The 22,453-nt window shown below is 42.2% G+C and overlaps 3 non-coding genes across 3 annotated transcripts; 2 read left to right on the top strand and 1 right to left on the bottom strand.

Annotated features, from left to right (window-relative positions):
* Positions 1 to 8,352: 8,352 nt before the first annotated feature.
* Positions 8,353 to 8,446, bottom strand: Trnai-uau. The gene is made up of 2 exons: positions 8,409 to 8,446; positions 8,353 to 8,388 (listed from the first exon to the last, which is right to left on the bottom strand). It is a non-coding gene; the product is annotated as a tRNA-Ile (tRNA).
* An 11,854-nt stretch (positions 8,447 to 20,300) lies between these two features.
* On the top strand, positions 20,301 to 20,372 carry Trnam-cau. The gene has a single exon. It is a non-coding gene; the product is annotated as a tRNA-Met (tRNA).
* Positions 20,373 to 21,086: 714 nt separating this feature from the next.
* Trnak-uuu lies at positions 21,087 to 21,159 on the top strand. The gene has a single exon. It is a non-coding gene; the product is annotated as a tRNA-Lys (tRNA).
* Positions 21,160 to 22,453: the final 1,294 nt, after the last annotated feature.

The raw sequence follows: 22,453 nt of genomic DNA, 5'->3' as shown, positions 1-22,453 counted from the left end.
CTCTCATTTCATACCTTTCCAAAGGCAACCACAGTCCTGAACCTTTTCATCATCTGTAGTAGCTGTTTTAATAACTTTGTATATATTGAGCCAAATGGAATCAGCATTCTTTGTGTCTGGCTATTTTTAACCAATATTGTCGCTGAGATTTGTGTTGTCTATTTTTGCTGTCTGTGTTTGTGTTGTTGTTCATTTTGTGGGTGTCCTTGGTTTCAGACAGGCACTCAAGTTGCCTGGGGCTAGCCTTGAATACCTGTATGTGGAGAAGGACCCTGAACTCCGAATCCTCCTTCTTTCCTAATGCTATGATTATAGGCTTGTCTATGTTTATGACTGTGAAAACAGACTGTCCAAGCTAGTTCAGGCCTGTGATGAAGATGAAAAACAACAACAAATACAGTCCTTTCTCATCAACTTCACTTTACAGATCTGCTATGTAGCAAGCTTTGTTATCAGCCGCCAGCTCACAAATAACAACACGGGGAATTATTAATTATGAAAGCTCGGCCTTGGCTTAGGCTTTTCCCACTAGCTCTTATAATTAAACTAACCCATTTATATTAATTGAAAGTGGCTATTGAGGTTCAGGATGTTGGCCCACCAGGAGACAACCTCCTGGTGAATAATTCTCAGTTAGGCAAGGCCCCTGGAATGCCCTTTGTTTCTGTTGCTATCTTTCTCTGATATCTGACATGATTGAATTAGGTGTGGGGAAATTCCCACTGCCTGTAAGGTGATGTGTTTATCTCATGGAAGCATCCCATTCTACTGGGCATTTTTAACTGCAAATTATTATGAAGATGACTTCCTCCCTAAGCTGTACCATCTAATTGATAATAATAATAATGCTGGCGTATACAGAGCTTTGATGAGTAAAAGTAAATATAAGGATATGCTTCACAGCTAAAAAAAAAACCTATGAATTCCACCTAAGGAGCTGCTTTAGAGCATAACTCAAGTTAATTATTAAGAAAAACAATGAGCCAGGCTGGCTCAAATTCCTTTCATCTTAATGCTAAGAAACGCAGTCACAGATTTTGGTGTGCATTACTAGCTGAAACAAAGCCTTGTAATAACTTCAGGTTAGATCAAATGTTTTGAAAATAGCTTTAAGATGAAACACACACACACACACACACACACACACACACACACATACACACACATACACACACAGAAAACAATCCAATGTCCACAAGGACACATAGCTGAAGGAAAAAAAATACAAAGCAGCCCAACTGTTAAGGTTGGTTGGTGATTAAAGGTGATGATTAACTCCTTATAACTCATTCCTGCCCTCAATCTCTTGGCATAAGAAACTATTGATAAATGGGTGTATACCCTAAAGATCTAAAGTACAGCTGACTATCTTTTATCTTTTATGTACAAAAAATTAGGTTTGTGATTCCTTTAAGATTCCTTATAAGATTAACCTTCAAGATTAACAGTAAAATGATTGACTCTTTCTTTATAACAGCAGTATGAAGCTTGCCAGTAAAAGAGTTGGCTGTGAAAAAAATACTTTCTGTCTGTTCATGTTCTGTTAATCTGTAATAAGTTACTTAGACATAAATGTATATGGAAAATTGAGATGACTTTGTTTTTATTCATGTAAGGGAGATGAAAAGCATTTTTACCTGTACTCTGTAAAAACTTAGCAGAATCACTGTATGGGGTAGATATTAGAATGAACAGTCACTAAAGAATGGAAAATACACAAGGAGTCTGGATCCCATATGGTGTCTTGTTAACTTTCAATTTTTTTAATGCTAATGTGCCAAAACAATAGCTGCTGAGAGACATTGGATTATGAAAACTGCTAAATAAAACCAACCTATATATTTTTAAAATATCTTAACTTCAAAATGGGAGTTGAACAATGTGTTGTGTTGGGGGAGAGGTTATGCTTTTGTTTCCACAGGAAAAGAAAGACTGTGGATTCCTTCCAGATTAATAGAGATCAGATTTGACCCATGGGGAGACCTCCTGAGTATGTTGGCTACAGACATGGGAGAGAAAGCCAAAAAAACTACAAAGACAGGTAACATGTAAGCTGATCACTTGACATGGGAACAGCTCTGAGATGAGATGAGACATGATAAATCTTGTTGACTATAGAGTCTTCATGACTTATTATCACATGGCACTCTTTCATATGGCAAGGATAGAGATTTATATTACAATTTGATTATACAGTCCAAATGGACTTATAAAGTAGACAGATGTCTCTTACCTGCTCAAACAGAAAACAGAAAAACCATCTTTAACTGACTATGCACACCGCACACTCCATACTTGTGTTTATGCAGATGAGTATGTTGTCTTTGAAAGTTTATGTGTTTTCAGAGCAAGGGGGCCAGACACCAATGAAAATGGTGGCCTAGGTGATCCAGCCTCTCAGAGTGCCTTTGTTGCAGTTTTCTCAGAGCTCTGAATACAGAACAGCTTTAAGGCTGCTGATGAGATGGTCCAGCATCACAGACTATTCCAGCCAGATAAGCTTTGCACATTCCCATTGCGCAGAGTCTGGGCAACAAATGAGACAGCTAACTCTTCCAGGACTTGACCATTTTCCCAATTTTCCCAGGGTCTCCTAAAGATACTAGTACCCCTAGACAACAGGAAGCAGTCTAGAAAACACGACACCCACATTCCCAAGAGATGGGGTGGATGGCTTTTGGCCATTCACTGAGTTGTAGATGTTTGCCATCATTTGGGGGGGGGGGGGCTGATTAAAAGTTGTTATTGGTCATGGTCAGAAAAAAAGCTAAACAAAAGAGTTAGATTCAAGGATCTCTTTCTGAAGGAAAAAAGGAGGGGGAATAGTATAGAAATAATGAGACAAAAGGGTAGATTGTTGAGTCTACTTTTAAACAACCAGTAGTCTCAAATATTTTATGTTGGTGTGGATTTTTGTATATTGATACAAATTTAAAGCTGTTTTTCTTAGAACATACTGCACATATGTTTCCACTCTTGTTTAAGGTATTGTTTCTATGCAGCTCATTTAAAAAATGTAATATAAATTTCTAGTCCTTGAAAGTTACTATTGCAAACTATTTGGGATAATAAAGAAATGCAGGTTAGTAGTTAGTCACTTATAACAATCAAACTTGTAGTCATGTTAGGTATGTTTTCAAAGTCAAACAGAAATATACTGTAGATAGGTAGATGGTCTTCAAACACTTCAAAGACTTACAGAATAAGGCATTTAAAATGTTTTGTTAACATAGGGCCTTTCATGTCAATGAGACATGTCTGCTCCTGGCATCACCAATTTACTTCAGAGATGATGATGGGCATCAAAGAAACTCTAGTTTGTTTTCAATGTGGCATAATTAGTCACTGGGCAAGAAATTGCCCTTGCCTCAGCTGCTGATGTTGTCCGAATTGGACAAGCAGGCAAAAAAAGAAAGTGCCTGCCTGTAAACAGATGTTTCCTGTCCTGAATGCCCAGTCCCAAATAAACACACAAAGGCTTATATGAATTATAAATGCTTGGCCAATAGCTCAGGCTTATTACTAACTAGCTCTTAAATTTTAAGTTAACCCATATTCCTTATTTATGCTCTGCCACATGGCCGCACCTTTATTAGCATGGCACATTCATCTCCTGCTCCCTCTGGGTCTGGCTGGTGACTCCTGACTCTGCCCTTCTTCCCATCATTCTTAGTTTGGTTATCCCACCTATACTTACTGCCTGGATACTGGCCAATCAATGTTTTATTAAATCAATTCAAGTGATAAATCTTTACAGTGTAAAAAAGGATTATTCCACAGCATTTCCCCCTTTTTGTCTAATTAAAAAGTTTTAATTTCAACATAGTAAGATTATATGCAACAAAAACAATTATGGAGTAAGAATTACAGTTACAATATCCAGTCTATTTGTATTTGACAAAATCAAAGAAAACATTTAATTATCCATTCTATCATGGTGAGTCCAAAGTTTTATATCTAATTTTTCCTTTTATCATAAATAAGAAAAATTATATCTATGAATATCTAGTCTTTAACTCCATCAAAAATTCCAGAAGGATGAAATGTTATGTAATAACATGGACATCAGGCTACCTGGACAGTTACCCAAAGTTTCTCTGCAACATTGGGGTAACCATCTTTGGCCTACAGGCCTAGCATATCTGACAGACTTTCCTTTGAAGAAGAGAATTTTGAAGGACTATTCCAACCTTGTCTTGGCAAAGTTCAGCAGTCACCTTTTTTGTGTCCTGCTGGTCAATAACTGTCAGCAATTGAGGCAAGGGCAATTTCTTTGCCCAAATGGCTAGGTTTTGCCATAAAGAAAGCAAACTCCATATGGAGTTTCTTTGATATCCATCATCTTCTCTGGAGTACATTGGTGCTGCTAGGAGCAGACATGTCTCACTGTCATGAAAAGTCTAAGTTCTTAAAACATTTTAAATGCTATATTCTGTAGGGCTTTGAAATGTTTGAAGATTGCCTATCTAATTGAAATATATCTCTGTATACCTAGAAAATCTAACTACCATGGCTAAAAGTTTGATTATTGTAGACAACTATTAATCTGTATTTCTTAATTATACATTACATTTTAAATGAGTCCCATAAACATAATATCTTAAGCAAGAGTAGAAACATATACATAACAAAATTAACTTTAAATTTTTATCAATAAACTAAAATCCATACCAATGTAAAATCTGTAAGATTAATAGTTGTTTTTGGATTAAAGTAGGTTCAATAATCTACTCTTTCATTCTATCATTTCTATACCCCCCTTTTGTTTTAGAACAAGATTCCTGAATCAAATCTCCTTTGTTTAGCTTTTTTCTTGACCATTATCCATAACAACTTGCAACCAATTATAGTTTTCCTTGGTTATAATAAAAAGTAAATTAGATACAAAGCTTTAGACTGGCCAAGATAAGATAGATAATTAAGTATTTTCTCTAATTTTGCAAAGTGCAAATGAATTAGTGTTACTGTAATTCTTACTTAATAACTGTTCTTGTTGTATATAGTTTTACTACGTTGAAGTTAAAACCTTCCTTTTTAATTAGACAAAAAAGGGAAATGCTATGGAATAATCCTCTTGAACACTGTGAAGATTTGCCACTCAAATTGGTTTACTAAAACACTGATTGGCCAGTCACCAGGCAGGAAGTGTAGGCAGGGTGACCAATCTAAGGATGATGGGAAGGAGAAGGGCAGAGTCACTGGGTTGCCAGCCAGATGCAGAGGGAGCAGGAGATGAACATGCCTTGCTAATAAAGGTACTGCCATGTGGCAGAGCATAAATAAGGAATATGGATTAACTTAAAATGTAAGAGCTAGTTAGTTACAAGCCTGAGCTATTGGCTGAGCATTTATAATTAATATAAGCCTCTGTGGTAATTTGGGAAGCAGATGCCTGGTATTTGGGAACAGGCAGTCGGAACAAGAAATGTCCTATTACAGGCAACTGGCCCACAGTTGTTAATTCTCTGGCCTTATCCATTCCCTGCCATCCTGAAGCAGTGGTTTAACAGGGTGACACCAGCTGGGAGTAAGTGCTTTGCAGGGCTGGGACAAGACTTTCTAGGTGGCAATGTGTGTTCTGGATCAGCATCTGGTATATAGTGCTATTTTGCCCACAACCAGGATTTCAAGATCCAGATAAAAATAAAAGTGGTACCATTCACTGTGACTCCTAGTGACCCACTTGCAGAGCTGTGGTGCCTGTTCCCACAACTGCATGTTCTTCTGGCTTGGAGTCTTAGCTTTGATGGAGAGACGCTTCCCTAAAAAGATGTAATAATGAGCACACCGACCTGGAAAAAAAGACTGCCACCCAGTCACTTTGGACTCCTCATACCTCTGAGTCAACAGGCCAAGAAGGCAGTTGGTCTGACTAGAGTGATTTACCCTGACACCAAAAAGAAATTGGACTATTACTCCACTGAAAGGTAAAAAGGGATATGTATGGAGCACAGGAGATCCTCGGGGCTATCTCTTAGTATTACTGTGCCTTGTGATTAAGATTGATACTCAGATCAATCAGGAAAACGAAGTTAAAGAACTGTTATTAGAAAGACCATTTAGTAAAAATCCAGGGGACACAGAGAACAATGGAGGAGGACAGGTGAAGAACAGCAGCTATGGTCACATATATGACGGTCTACTACAAAATACTGTGATTGGAGAGATGTCAGCAGTTAAGAGCATTGGCTGTACTCTTCCAGAGGACGTGGTTTTGATCCCCAGGAACCACATAGAGGCTTACAACATTTCTGAAACTCCAGTTCTGGGTGATCTGACACCCTCTTCTAGCCTGCAAGGGTACATAGCAAGCATGTAGTACACAGACATGCATGCAGATAAAACACCCTACATATAAAATATAAATTTAAAAAATGTTAAAGAATTTTTTTTAAAAAAAAGTGCCAGGTGTGATGGCACACCTTGAATCCCAGCACTTGGAGGCAGAGGAAGGCAGATCTCTGTGAGTTCAAGGCCAGCCTGGTCTACATAGTAAGTGCTAGGACAGCCTGGGCTATGTAGAGAAACCCTGTCTCAAAAAACCAACCCCCTTCCCGCACAAAAAGACTATCATTTTCATAAACATTTCCCCCCTGTTTTGCTAGGAATACTTTTGTGTGTGTAAACATGTGTATTAAATATCTTTCCTTTCCTCTCTCACAAGACATTAATAGTTTTCTCTCACTCTTAAAGTATTGTTCACTTTACTCCATAAAATTTAAGTTACATGATATCAGGCAAACCTGGTACTTTACTTCCTCTTCTGGGGAAGGAGTGATCATGCTGGGAACAGGGTTGACCAGATGGTGATGCTTAAGCTGTGAGGGAATTCCCCAAAGACAGAAGGTATAAATAGAATTAATTAGACATACTTCAAGATAGGAAAGCAAGTGTTTGCACTGAGGCATTGGCAGTAGGCACGTCAGTGTTTCAAAATCAAGGTGCCCTGGTTGTGGGTCTCATAGCGTGGGACACCTGTATGGGTTTCTTGTGGTGATATATTGTGTGCCCAAATAAAGTTTGTCTGAAGATCAGAGGACAGAACAAGCCACTAGATTAAACATAGATAGATGCCAGGCAGTGGTGGCACACACCTTTAATCCCAGTACTTGGGAATTACCTGACTTTAATTCCAGCACTTGAGATCTCATGCCTTTGCTTGGGAAGCACACAGGCCTTTAATCCCAGGACTGAGAAGGAAGTGATGTGACTGAGCAGAGAAGGGTATATAAGGCGTGAGGAGACAGGAACTAGAGCTTTTTCGGCTGAAGCTTTTCGGCTGAGGACCCAGAGGCATTTAAATCAGAGAATTCATGGAGCTGTCAAGGTGAGACTTGGCAGTGGCTTGTTCCTTTGTCTCTCTGATCTTTCAGCATTTACCCCAATATTTGGCTCTGGGGTTTTTATTATAAGACTGATTTAAGATTCGAGCAACAGTTTGTTTCTTTTGGGGCCTGGCTATCTGAGCCAAGCAGGTATAGCTTACCAGGGAGTCAAACTTTTGAGACTCTGAGTGAGCACGATCAATAAAGAATAACATTCTCTACAATCTCAGGATGCCCTAAGGGAGATTTCAAATAAGAGTTTGTTGAGGTTAACTCATTTTGGTTCTGAGCTCAGAAGCATCAGGGACCTTGCTTGATCTGAAGCAGAAGCATTCTTCTTGTGAATAGCTGAGCATGGCCATTGTCCCAGAATGGCGTCTACAAGGGTTAGCACATTTTCAATTGTATGTAGACTAGTTCTTTCATGTCAGGTGGATTGTGGTCTTGTTATTTTTTTTATTACAAGATAAAGTATGTTTTATGGAGATGTTATATGAGCCAAGCTGAGAAGGATGGAACTGGGATGGTTAAGTTTATCTCACTCTGTAGGCCAGGCTGGCCTGGAACTCAGTTATGTATCCCAGATTGGCCTTCATCTCTCCGCAGTCTTCCTGCTCCAGTTTCTCCGGTGTAGGGCTTATACAGGGCGGCTTTTCTAAAATAGGTGATGAGGTGGGACTGAGAACAGTTGTAGATTTAGGCCTCACTTCAAGACCTGTGGAAATAGCAGAACACCAGACCAGTGTTAGCGTTACCAGGTACTGACTCTGTTCCCAAAAGCTGAAGAATCTTGCCCTGGCGTGGGTTGGGGGAGGAAAAAGCGCTTCTGCCTGTTTAGAAGTTAGCTTACTGGTTTAATTAAATTAACCTATGACTGGTGGTTTTCCTCTCACGTTTGAGTTGGATCGGATGCTCTTTATCATAGGAATTTGTGTGTTCGCACCATGGAAAATATTTACCATTTCTTGTTTTCTTGGAAGGAAAAATGCATTTTCAAACATGTTTGAGCCGGAAAGGGAAGAAAACATGCTCCAGGTGAGGCTCGAACTCACAACCTCGGCATCACCCGCACATATACTGCTGTATAAGTACCGCGCGCTAACCGATTGCGCCACTGGAGCATGCTTTCTCTGTGGTGGCTGTGCACACTCTACAGAGGGACGCGCGGGAGCGCGCGTGGCATGTTGAGCATCCTTTGCCTGGGGTGCGTCCAAGAATCTGGAAGTTCCCACGTGACCTTTCCCGGGTTCACCTGGAACCAGCTTCTCCCGAAAGGTTTTCGTGGAAGGCACAAGCTAATGGATAGACACACCACATTCCTGTGCACCTGCAGGCGCTGGATGCTGCTTGCTAGATCTGGGACAAGTCGAAGAGCCCGCCTGCCTCCGCAGTCTCTGGAAATGACCGAGGTCGCTTCCCTGATCCCCGAATTTCCCCCTAAACCTCCATCATCTTGCCTGAAAAGCCAGTTCTGTGTTGCAGAGCCCGCTGGTCTGGCGCTCTTTAAAGAAACCTGAGGATCACTATTCCTCTTTTGTGCAGCGCGCACGGAGAAGGGAGTTGTGGGCACACCAGCAGTTTCTCCTGCCTAACCTTCTTTAGAGGATCATCAGCAGAGAGTGTGCTTCTGTGACGCACGCCGGCTTTCTTTTATTTCTGGGGGTCCTAACTGTAGATGTTAAATTTACTAGCTGGGTGTGGTGGCTCATGCTTGTAAATCTCAGCACTCAAGAGGCTCAAACAGGAGAATTGTGACGAAATCGAGGACCAGCAGGGAAGCGAGGGCGAATTCATTTGCTCTTGCTGTCCAGGTACTCATCTACCTGCCATAACAGCTCTTCTTGTTTTTTGGGGTTTTTTTTTTTGGGGGGGGGGGTGGTTTTTTTTTTTTTTCTTACATGATTCTTCTCACACATCGGAATTGCAAGGGAAAGGAATGGCCTGCCCACTCCTGACCCCTAACACCTGAAAAGCAGGACCAAGAGAAACAGAGCTGTCACCAAATTTCTTCATGCAGACACAATGAAGAAAACAAAAAAGGAGCCACTTCCACAGCTGATACTTATTGCATTGCTGTTTGGGCAACCTTATGTGTGTTGGGTTTTTTTTTAATTTACATAATTTTTAAATTATTGTTGCTGTTACTTTAGTTTTTGAAACAGGATTCTATGGAACCAAGGCTAGCCTCCAGCTTACTGGCTTCCTGTCTCTGATAGGGTGTGGGAGATGGACAGAGGCCCTTCTGTATTACATATTGTAGAAGGGCGTCTGCACCGGCATCTTACTAATAGCGTATGCACACTGCTACTGACTTGTTCTGAGTTCACTCTCCAGCCCAAGGGGCACCTGGAGGAGTGAGGGTTGCTAATAACAGACACTAACTAGACTCAGCATTCTGAGAAGTGTATGAACCCAGGCATCCAGGGAATGGGAGAAGTATGCAAAGAATTATAACAACAAAGACTCGGGCATCCCAAGTCTCAACACTGTGGCTGACGACCTGAACAGAGGGGCATATTTTACCTAAAGTTAGAATAATCAAGAACAGGGCTGGAGAGATGGCTCTTGCCGTGAGTTCAGTCCTTGGGAACCACATGGGAGAAGGAAAGAACCAACTCCCAGGGCTGTCTCTCACCTCCACATGTGTGTCATGGCACACACAAATAAGCAAATAAATGCAAAAAATTATTTTTGAGGGACTGGGAAGATGGTTCCGTGGTTAAGTGCTGCGGGCCGCAGAAATATCATAAGAACTCAGCTAGTTATGGCAAAGTCACTACCTGGAGGAATCAGGGAATTCCTCCAGAGGAAGCCAAATCCCAAGGAGTTTTTGGTGTTACTTGGCTTGTTATATATCAGCTGTATTCTGTTATGAAAATCATGTGTGCCTTCATAGTTTTCCCAATTGACTTTTCCCTAAGAAGAGCTAACAGTGTGGACTGATCACTCTCTGGACATACACATTCCAGGTATTTGGAGAACAGCCTCAGGAAAGGCTTTCTCTGAAATCAGATACCTCCCTTGGCCACTTTCAAGGACTAGCAGTAATAACAGTCCACATGCAAGTCTCCTGATTTAAGACAAATTCCACAAGGAGACACTGCCTAGGCCAGATGGACGTTAAGTAATAGTTTTACACAATTTAGCTTGGACCCTCCTTTCTTACACCCTTACTAACTTTATAGACCCCTAACTCTTTACCTAACCACTTCTAGGAATATTTAGATAACCTTCTGCACTGACAGCTATGTTCAGCCAGAACTCCCAGTTCAAGCCTCCCTGTAATTATCATCATTGGCAGCATCTGGCCAGGTCCATCCCCAGATGGAAGAAAGTACTTTATCAGCGATACCTCTGTACTCTCTAAGAACAGACTTAAGCATCCAGGCTACCTGTTTGAGAAGGCCTGGCGGATGTGCCAATTAAGCTTTACTTCCTCCTTTCCCAAATCTTACCTCTGGTTCCAGATCTCCCTTTAACTATCACCAGAGGCATCTAGCTGTGCACAGGTTGCCTAGCGACTGAGCACACTTTCCCCACCCTGCAGAAAAATGGCAGATAGCTTGGAGAGATAGGAGCCACAGGAAAAAAGAAGGCAGTTTTATTTTCTCCCATTGACCTAGCAACTTATAGATTCTTAACATTTTCTACCAATCACATTTAAGACTATAGTTGAGCACATAAGATTCCCTCTTCTTAGATATTACCTGAATTTAGCCTTTAGTTAATTCATTTTCCCATTGGTCACTTCCCTTTGGGGTTGCAAATGATAATTAATGGTTATTGCCTCTCAATGTGATCCTTATCACCCCTCCATTTGACCCTGGAAGCCTGGCTTTATATACCAGGACTTCCAGGGCACAGAGAGTCAGAGAAGAGAAAAGAGTATGGGAGAACTAGACAGGTAAGAACTTGAAAGGAACAAACTGAGGTGGGGAAGAACTAGATTGAAGGGCTAGAAGAGAGTACTAGAGGAATGAGATGGAAGATGAGGAAGAGCCAGATGAGGAAGTACTAGCTGGGTAAGAACAAGCTGAAAAGGACCTAGATGAGGCAGAGTTAAGAAGAGAATTAAGATAGAACTTAGAGGGAGCAATAGATAAGTATAGAGAGAAATCAGGCAAGAAAGGAGCTAGGCATGAGAACAGAACTGAAGCTGTGTATACAGGATGTTATGCCAGAGGAATTAAAGCAAGTGGACGATAGAGCTTGGTGTGCTGAGATTCTGTTTCCAGAAAATAGTCCTCGCCGTTAGTAGTTCTCTCTCCTGAGCCCCTGGGATGTATAATATTAAGGCTGGTCCCTCTAATATTATACAAGAGTTAAGAGCACTGGCTGCTCTTCTAGAGGACCCAGGTTCAATCCACAGCACCCCCATGACTGCTCACAGCCAGCTCTAACTGCCGTCCTGTGGGGCTTGATGCCTTCCGGTGTGCAGCGACCATGCAGACAAAGCACCCATTCACATGAGATACATAAATAAATCTTGTTTACAAAATAAACGACTTCTTTGGTTTTTTGAGACAGAATTTCTCTGTGTAGCCCTGTCCCCATCCTGAACTCAGAGATCCACCTGCCTCTGCCTCCCAAGGAAGGGCTGGAATTAAAAGCATGTGCCACCACTGCCCGGCTCAAAAGATAGACAACCTTTAACATAACAGTGTTTTAAATTTCTTTATAACAAAATTGTCCTTTCCCCATGTACTAAATATTTTTAGTGACAGAGGCCAGGCTTGTGAGAAACCAGGATTCTATAGATTTTATAAGGTTAATCAAATCTTATTTTTTACTTCATAATCAGAAGGGTAGTGGGACTCCAACAGGAGTCATTTTATAATACTGCCCATCAACTCATTTAATACAGAACCATGGGTTTTTTAAATAATATATATTATAACATATATAATAATACATGTGTATATTACGGATAGAACCGAGGGTCCCACACACATGTTAAGTAAGCACTCTATCACTGAATTACATCTCCAGCCTTCTTCTAGCCCCCTCTCCCTGCTTTTTGAGCCAGGATCTCACTCTGGCCCTGGCTGGCTGGAACTTTGATATGTAGATCAGGATAGATCAGATCAATGCCTCAAACTCGCATTGATCCTCTTGCCTCTGCCCCTCTAGTGTTGAAATTTTATGCCTGACCGTCCCCTCCCTCCTCCCCCCCCCTTTTTAAAATTTTGTTGTTGTTTTTTATTTGCTTGCTTATTTGAGATGATCTTACTGTGTAGCTCCAGAAGCTTGGAGTCTCTTTGTACTCTGGCTGGCCTTGAACTCAGAGATCCATCACCATGCCTGGCAAAATGTGTAGCCCAGGCTGGTCTCAAACTTGTAAGCCTCCTGCTTCCTCCATCTCTTCTGCATATCCTATTGGTGTGTGGTACTGTTGTCAGATGATACACCATGACTAAGGCGGCTTATAAAAGAAAATATTTAATTGGAGGATCATGATTGTAGAGCATTAGTCCATGACCATCCTGATGGGGACCATGGCAGCAAGCAGGCAGGCATGGTGCTGGAACAGTAATTAAGGGCTTACATCTGATTCATAAGCATGAGAGAGAGAGAGGAGAGAGAGAGCGCGCTCACTGGGAAGGACATGAGCTTTTGAAACCTCAAAGCCCATCCCCACTGGCACACCTCCTCCAACTAGGCCACACCTCCTAATCCTTCCTAAACAATTCCACCAACTGGTGATCAGGCATTCAAATATATGAGCCAATGGGGGCCATTTTCATTGAAACCACCACAGAAACTGTAAGCGCCACACCACCACCTTTTAACTTTTAGTTTTTCCATTGTGTTTTAGAAGGCTTCATGAGACACCTACATTCTAGGACCTTTCCCATGCCACTACTTAATTGTGATTATTGTCAAAAAGGGAGAACAAGTCCCTAATAAATTAGCTTATAAAAATTTCATACTTGCTTTTCCACTTTATCACTACTGTTCAAAAATGGGAGGGGGTAACACATTAAAAATTATCAGTATGCTAGTATAGGGCATCAAAGAAGAATATTCAGTAGTAGAAATGCTGGAAGATACACCAATTTAAAATTTGTATATTTTATTTTTAATATAAAATATAAAATAAAATATAAAAAATATACTTTATTTTTGCCTTTTATGTATACTTGTTTGTTTGTTTGTTTGTTTGTAGGGGACATGTGTGAAGATCAGAGACAACTTGTTGGTTCTTTCTTCTAACATACTGGTCCTGAGAATGGAATTTAGGTCCTTAGACGCCTTTACCCTCTAAGCCATCTTCTTGGCCCAAATTCCTTCTCTTTAAACAGAGCATGACTGGATGTTTTTGTATCTCCTGAGTTAGATCCCCTCTCCATTTGGAAAGAGCTTATGAGCGCATTATGCTTCCAAGTTACGCGTCCCAAGAAATGAATAGGGGAACTGTCCACCTATTATTAGAAATGTGTAGTATGCTGAAGTTTCTCCTAATTGATATTTCATAGTCTTTATCTGTTCCTTGACTTCACCTTTGGTTTATTGGTGGGTTTTTTTTGTTTTTGTTTTTGTTTTTTTGTTGTTGTTGTTGTTGTCCAGAGAGGGGTCATATGGCCCAGACTAGTCTCAAACTTCTGATCCTCCTACCTCCACGTCCCTACACTGTGAAATTATAAATGCAGAGGCCCTGAGGCTCCTGTAGGCCTGATCCTGGAGCACTTCTTACCACTCTGGTCAAGAAAGTAAGGTTCAGAGGTGGATTTGGGTCCCCCATCACTGTCTCAGTGGGAACCAGGCTGCATTGTCCAAGAACCCATTGAGAAACTATTATTGGAGGGCTTCTTTGTTAGAGTTCAAAAGGTTAAGAGGGAATTCCCGGTACCAGTCTTCCATGAATACTAAGGACAGATTTATAATCTCTGTGAGGAAAATTTCAGGGCAGATGCCTGGGAGATATGTGACCCAGAGGCTCATGAGGTATGGACTGTGTTGAGCCCCAAGAACCAAGTGAAAGACTATTGGGTGGCAGCTTGCTTCAGTTCTTGTGCTGTATTTCACTGCTCTTGGGTAATAGCTTTGGTTAGCTATCCCAAATCCATGTGGTTATTTTTATTTTGTGTGTATGAGTATTTTGCCTGCATGTATGTACGTGTATCACATGTATACTTGATGCCTGCACAGGCCAGAAGAGGGTGTTGGAGTCCCCTGGGTCGGGAGTTCCTGATGACTGTGAGCTGTCGGGTGGGTGCTAGAAACCAAACCCAGGTCCTCTGCAAGAGCGGCCAGTGCTCGGAAGCAGAGCCGTCTCTCAGCCCCTCCCAAACATTTTTAAAATTCATTTTTATTTATGTGTGTGAGTATGTGTTTATGCCATGTGTGTGCAAGTACCTGAAGAGGTCACAAGAGAACATCAGATCCTTGAAGCTCGAGTTACAGGCATTTGTGAGCCACCTCACATGAATGTTAGAAACTGAAACTGGGTCTCTGCAAGAGCAGCAGGTGCTCTTAACTGCTGACCCAACTCTCCAGCCTGATCCCAAGTATTTTTAATTAATTCAGAGGTTCTCATTTGTAGGGGAAATATATGTATCAATTTCAACAACTGTAGAGAGCATTAGAGCATCCTGTTACAATTGCACTATTAGTACAAAACGAAACAAAAGAACATGTCCATACTTACAATCACTGCAGAAGCAGGGGGGGGGTCTGAACCTCAAGTCTAGCCTTAGATGACACATTCTAGGGGTCTTGATCAAGTTCATTTTCTCTGCCAACTGAAGAATTAGGTAGGGAATAGCTTGAGTGCAACAGGTAAGGAGCAGGGAAATCTCAAACACTGCAGCAAACAGCAACAGGCAGAACCAGCGGCTGAAAAAAGGCACTTACCGGGAGTGAGGAAGCACATGTAGACACACACACCCACACACGCACGCACACACGCACGCACACAGAGAGAGACAGAGACAGAGAAACAGAGACAGACACAGACAGACAGACACACACATACACACACAGAAAGGGGAGAGGGAGAGGGAGAGCCTCTACAAAGTGGGGCAAGGGGGACAGAACACTAGGAAAGCCAAAAATTCCAGTCTCTTCTCCAGCGCTGGAGTTGTAAAGTCGGTAGTTCCCCTCCCCTAATTTAGAGTTGGAAGGTTGTTTGGCTGACAACTGTTGTGTAACTGTCCTGGTCAGGCCTTGAACTTGTTGAGCCAGTCCAGCGGGGTCTCCGATGGAGACCAGCCTTTAAGGACTTTGAAGCTGCCAGGCCTCTGTGCCGGTTAGATCTGGAGCTTGAGAAACAAGCTGGCCATTTTGGAAGTTCTCCACCTTTTTTACCTAACCATGTCCCTTCTCCTTATCTGTCCACCTACCAGAGAGTTAACTCCTAGTCTCTTGTAGAGATATCATGCTAAAAAAAAAAAAAAATCAAACTGACAAAGAATATAGTTGTATAAACTGATGGTATGACTGCTCCATGGTGTGGTTAAAGGGAATGTTTTTATTGTAGATAAGAGAGAGAGAACAGCCAGAGGTATCTGGAAGAGTCCAGAGCAGAGAAAGTAAGAAGTGGACTGGACGCAGCCAGCAGACTGGACATGGCCAGGGCGATCTGTGAGAAAGAGAAGAATAGCAGGGGACAGAGAATAGAGACAACAGTGAGAGAAGCAAGAACGGAGCAGAGAGAGAGAGAGAGAGAGAGAGAGAGAGAGAGAGAGAGAGAGAGAGAGAGAGAGAACAAATCAAGAATGCAGGGTTATGAGAAGAGCAGCTGGGGTTCCGGAAAGGTCTGTGAGCTGGAGGGAGTTTAGGGTAGAAAAGAGTTTGAAGGGAGGGCTAGAACACTACCAGGGACTTTAAAATGTGTAACAGGTACTTGTGATAATAAAGGAGTCTGGCACCATAGGTGGCCATAAATCCCTTCTGCCAGAGGTAAGGAAAATGTCTCCTTTTGGCCGAGGGGAACCAGCTTCACAAGGTCTTGAGGAATATCGGCTTTTATCTAACCAGTAGAAATCCTCCTGTAGTCCAGGCTGAGCTCATTTCTGTTCATTTGGACTGTCTTTTGGGGTTGGGGGAATTGGAGTTTCCTTTGGACCTGAAAACAGTTAAATTGGTAAAAGTAAATCATGGTCACCAGGTCTAGACCAGGCTCCAAGTCAAGTCTGAAAACTCCCGTAGAAGAGCTGTGCTCCTAGATTGGGACACATCAAGAAAGCAAGAAGGAGTCACGATCCAATGACAACACACATCTGAGTCACAGTCGCTGGGAAACGAAGCTCAGGCCTCTCTAGAAAGAAAAGCAGAGCTGCAGGCTCACCCTGAGATAACTGAGCTGGCTGCTGATGGAATCTCGGAAGCAGTTGGTTGTTCCTCTGTGTTTGAGGTTCAGGAGCCTCTTATAAGAATAACTAGGGAAAGACAGATCCTCACTGCACCACCCCCCCCTTCACTACAGTGTTAGGAAAAGGCAGAAAATAACCCTTCACCATGAATCTGTTGATGAAGCCATTGTCTCTGAAGCAGAATCACATGTTTTGGGGATTTCTAGGCTAGTACCTCCAGAAATAAGAAGCAGAAGAAATAAGGCTCAATCTCAAAGAGATTCAAGCCACAGATCACATGCAGAGGCTCTATGTGATGCTGTGTTGCATGCTTAGACATGTGATCGTCTGGGAGTGCATCTAGGAGAATAGCCAGAAACATACAGAAGAAAGACACTAAGATTTATGGTGATATATTGTATATCAAAGCTTGCCTGAGGATCAGAGGACAGAGCCAGCCACTAGATTAAATATAGATGCCAGGCAGTGGTGGCACACAGCTTTAATCCTAGCACTAGTGTGGGAGACCATTTTCAGGTTTCCTAGGTGGCTTTACCCAGTGGGTCTGTGTGGTGATATTGTGTTCCTCAAAATATTGTACACCCTAATAAACTTATCTGAGGTCAGAGACAGAACAGCCACTAGATACTTAGGCTAGAAAATGGTGGCACTCATACCTTTAATCCTAGCATTCCAGAGGTAGAAATCCCTCTGGATCTCTGTGAGTTCAAGGCCACATTGGAAACGGCAGGCATGGTGACTCAACCTTTAATCCCAGGGAGTGGTGGCAGAAAGTAGAAAGGTATATAAGGCATGAGGAGCAGAAACAAGAAGCATTTGGCTGGTTAAGCTTTCAGGCTTCTAGCAGCACAGTTCAGCTGAGAGCCATTTGGATATGAGGACACAGAGGCTTCCAGTCTGAAGAAACAAGATCAGCTGAGAAGTTGGCCAGGTGAGGAAGCTGTGGCTTGTTCTGTCTCTCTGATCTTCCACTGTTCACCCCAATAACTGGCCTCAGGTTTGATTTTATTAATAAGAACTGTTAAGATTCCTGCTACAGGTCTGCATAGAGAGGATGATGGACCATGGGCCTGAGTGCAGGTGTCAGAGATGGTCTGCGCTTGGCTGTGCTGGGGGGGGGGAGGTCTTTTGCTCCACCCCTTGGCATTTTTATAAATACCTTAGGGCAGAGACAAGGCCCAATGAAATAGGTTCCAGGCCCTCTCGAGGCTATCCTGTATTTTCTATCTGTTTCTCCCCCATCTAATCCTTCTATCTAATATTTCCTGCTGTTCCTACTCAAGAGCACTCTGGGGAAATGTGGGGTTGGTGGGTAGCCCCCCCCCCCATGCACACACACGAGAGGCAGAGATCTGTCTGGATCTCTGTGAGTTCAGTCACCCTGGACTACATGAGACTGATTCAATCTAGGAGAGAAATAGAGCCAAGCAGTGGTGGCACACACCTTTAATCCCAGTACTTGGGAGTCACGTGCCTTTAATCCCGGCACTTGAGATCTCATGCCTTTGCTACCAGTATTTGGGAGGCACACAGGCCATTAATCCCAGCACTAGGAAGGAAGTGAAATGGCTGGGTGGAGAAAGGCATGTAAGGTGTGAGGAGACAGGAACCAGAGCTTTTCGGCTGAGGATTCTGAGGCTTTCAGTCAGAGGATTCTTGGAGACAGGATCTCACCTTCCATTCGGCCTGAGGATTTGGTAGTGGTGAGAAGTTTCTCTAGTGTCTTGTTCCTTTGTCTCTCTGATCTTTCAACATTTACCCCAATATCTGGCCCTGGGTTTTTATTATAAGACCATTTAGAATTCATGCAATAAAGATTGTAGCAGGAAATAAAAAGCAAATCATGGCAGATCTGTGAATTCAGAAGGCTCAGTTACTAGTCAGACCTCTCAGTAACCCACAAGACTACTTTCTTAGATAAATATAACAAATTTCTGTAATAATGACACTTAAGACATGATGATTCCATCTATAGAAATTCAGGAGAAAATACTAATAGTACAAAACCACCAACATGTGCATGTAGGAGAGGAAAAATGGGCCAATGTTGTATCTTCTACAGAAACCAGAAAGGAGAACTGGAAGTGTCTGGATGAAGAGGACTTTGAAATAACAGAAGAAAAAGAAATTGATGAGAAAGGTTCTCAGCTGAACAGAAGCTCAGGACACCAGCCTTTAGAAGTCAGCTTTTCAGACACATTCAAACTACTCAAAATTACAAAGCCACATCACAACCTTCAAGTCCAAATTGTGAAGCTCTAATGAAATCATTAGTTCATATGTTTGCAGTTGTAAAAATGGAGAGAGGCAGTATAGAAACAAGTGATGTGACGTTTCAGCGGTTGTGGTGACAGTAAAAATGAACCCACAAGTAGGTGTGTGTAAAGACAAGAACAGCCAAAGTGCTGTAGTTCTTGAATGTGATTCCAAATTATGCAAGTCTGAACTCAACACATCTCAGGACATAGGTATTTCTGTTTTATTTGTTCTTAGAAGTGATGAAAGCCAACACTCTGAAAACAGTGAGAATGAAGAGAAAACACTAGCCCAAAGGAGCCATCAAGTAGAGATCTGGAAACTGTAATATGTGATGGTAAGTACAGTGTGTGACAATGCACCGTTTGCTGTTGACAGAAGCCTTTGGTTTTTTAAAGGATCTCGGAAGGACTCCGGGAATATTTCCTGTACTCCTATTCCTAGGATCCCATCTGTACCCTGATAAAAGAATCCAGCATGAATGCAAACAACCAGGACTGTTCGTTAGCTTTTTCTTTGTTTTTGTTTTGTTTGAGACAGAGTTTCTCTATGTAACAGCACTGGCTGTCCTAGAACTCTCTTTGTAGACCAGGCTGGCCTTGAACTCACAGAAATCCACCTGCCTCTCTGCCCAAGTGCTGGGATTAAAGGCGTGCACCACCACCACTCAGTTGTCATTTTAAGAACCAGTTTTTCAAAAACTTGAGGCAGTTTTAGATGACCCACATCTGTAATCTGTAGCATGATGACTCGGAGTTCAAGGTTGTCTTTGGCTACATACCAAGTTTCAGGTCAAGCCGGGCTACAAGAAACACTATCAGTGTATATGTGTGTGTGTGTGTGTGTGTGTGTGTACATATATGTATATATATGTAGATATGTGTATGTATATATATGTAATTATGTACACATACATATGAATATAACTCAGTGGTAGAGCATTTGCCTGGCCCTGAGTTGAATCCTCCAACATGAAGAGAAAAAAAGAGCAACGGAAAAATAAAAAAAATTCACGAGAGCAATTGCAAATCACTGACTCCCCAGAGCAAAGCAATGCGTAAGAGTGAGAGGAAGTTAAGAATCAGGCTTTCTGAAAGCGTGAGAGAACAAGAGCACGCCGGAAGCCCAGTACCCGGCTGAGACAGGAACCTGTGCATCTACATTTTAAATTCATCAGTCCAAATCAATATGTGATATCATTACAAATAAAGTACATGTTCTCAAAAGGGGGCGGGGTGAGGTTCGGTTTTCTTAACTACATTGCAAAGACACGTTAATCAATGTTGGGAATGAAACGTGAGGCTGGCCCCAGATGAAAGATGCAGGTTCCAGGAGATTGCTAGAATGGAAAAGGACAAAGAGAAGTATTCCGAATACCTATCAACTGGAGCAAGTCGGTGTGTGCAGCAGAGTGGCGCAGCGGAAGCGTGCTGGGCCCATAACCCAGAGGTCGATGGATCGAAACCATCCTCTGCTAGCTTGTCATTTTCCTCCTTTTCCATTATCTATCTGGATATAGAACTCAAGGAATAGGAAATACGACCACAGAAACAGAAAAGTAAGGTGTTATCAAAATCTCCAATTTTTAAAAAGAAGCACAACATATTGGGCAACTGTAAACCATGGTGTTTATTTTCCTTACTGAAGGGTCTATCACCGACTCTGTGTGAACAATTACAGAGCTGTGGGCGGGCGAGGATATGGCTCAGGCTCATTCCCAGAGCTTGCACTTAAGCCCTGGGCTCAGTCTCCAGAACCAAACCCGAAACCGGATCAAAAATGTAACACACACACCGAAGCTTGGTTATCGCTTCGGCGCTAAGCTTCAAGTCTGAAAGAGCTAGGAAAGCACGGAAGGCGATGATGGGACTGGAACCACCTGCCCTCGACGCGCTCTGCGGAAGTGGGAAATGAGCAGGCGTGGATCATAACCTAAGTGCTCCACTGAGGGGATGTCACCCTAGCATTTCTCATCCCTCCTTGCCATAAATACTACTTGATAATTGTGCAACGAATTCACCTTTTGAACGGAACTCCAGACAAAATAAGGCTTAGTTATCGTGACGTGGAAACTGCACCTTTGGAACAAAACACAAAATTTCTGTATTCTTAACTCCCCTACAAAAAAAAAAAAAAAAAAACAGTGACCAATGATAGTTTTATATTATGAGGCAATTGAGCCCTTGTAAGAGCCTGGATAGCTCAGTCGGTAGAGCATCAGACTTTTAATCTGAGGGTCCAGGGTTCAAGTCCCTGTTCAGGCGGAAGTCTACACTTTTGTATTAGGAACTCGGGATTTCGAGCAAAAGCCACCATGAAAACAAAAAAAAAAACCACTCCCTCAGAAAGGAAATATAAAAGAGTACCAGGTAAAAATATCCAGTTGTGAAACTAGTGGACAACCCCCTCTTTAAAATTGCTTTGTCCCATAATGTAAATTCCTTAAAGAAAGCAAGGGGGAGGAAGGTGTAAATAGGGTGGTGGTGGGGGAGTAATGTCAGCAGGAAATAATAAATATAATAAATTCAGTTGGACCTCAAAACCTCAAGGGCAAACCAACACAGGACGACAGGGAGGATCCTGGAGCAGAGTCTAGAGCATCAGTTTTTGTTTCTTAACTGCAGGATGGCAGATTACTTGTTCTTTAGACCTCTGAGGGCTCCAGGACATACTGGGCTGCTTTCTGTAATTGCACAGGCAGCAGGTCTCTTGAAGCCTTAGCTCTTTTATGGCCCTGGTTTTGGAATGAGGCATTTCATTCCAAAGGTAAGAGAAGGCTATGGGGGTGAATATTATATACATATATAAAATATCATAAGGGAACCTTTTATGTATAATTAACATGTACTACTACAGATAAATTAAAACTCCAGCGAGTTCCGGCCACCAGGAGCTGTGTGGTAACCTGTTTCCAAGATATTCATTGGAAATGATTTATTATCCCTGGGCTGGTGACTCCAATCTAAGACATTTGCAGAGCCTTTCTCTGTCCTTATAGTTTAGAACAAGCTCTTTCTGGTGCTGGAAATTTGTGCCTCCCTGAGAAGAGGTGGGGAGAGGGGGAAGACCTGGAACCTGCTTGAAAGACATCCAAGTATGTTGGGAAATTTCCTCCTGGTTTTCCCTGTTGTTTCCTTTTGCTTCTCTCAGGCAGGGCCTCGCTGAGTCCAGACTGGCCTCAAGTCACCTGTCCCTTCCGTGTCTGTCTTTTCTGTCCCCGCCTTGAAATCTGCACGTTGGCTAGTGACTCATCTTGGCCTTTGAGTTTATATTTCTCTTTGCAAAGTGACAGACCAAGTCACTTAGAAACCAAGGTGCTGGGGATTCAACACTGTGTATCTCACCACCTTGAGCTCATCGGTAAAAGACCAAAGTGCTCAATTCACGAGTTCACTGTGTTCATTTTTAATCTTGTTCTTTTTTCACTTGAAATAATTAGGTCCAGCCAGGCCTTTGTCAGCCCAGCATTGGGGAGACTGAGGCAGGAAGATTACAAGCTGGAGGCCAGTTGGGGCTACAAACATGAATGTCTGTTTTTAAAAAGAAAAGGAATGTCCC

This window comes from Peromyscus leucopus, chromosome 5, assembly GCF_004664715.2.
Source record: "Peromyscus leucopus breed LL Stock chromosome 5, UCI_PerLeu_2.1, whole genome shotgun sequence".
In the NCBI taxonomy this organism is placed as follows: Eukaryota; Metazoa; Chordata; class Mammalia; order Rodentia; family Cricetidae; genus Peromyscus; species Peromyscus leucopus.
This window is presented reverse-complemented; position numbering and strand designations above follow the sequence as displayed.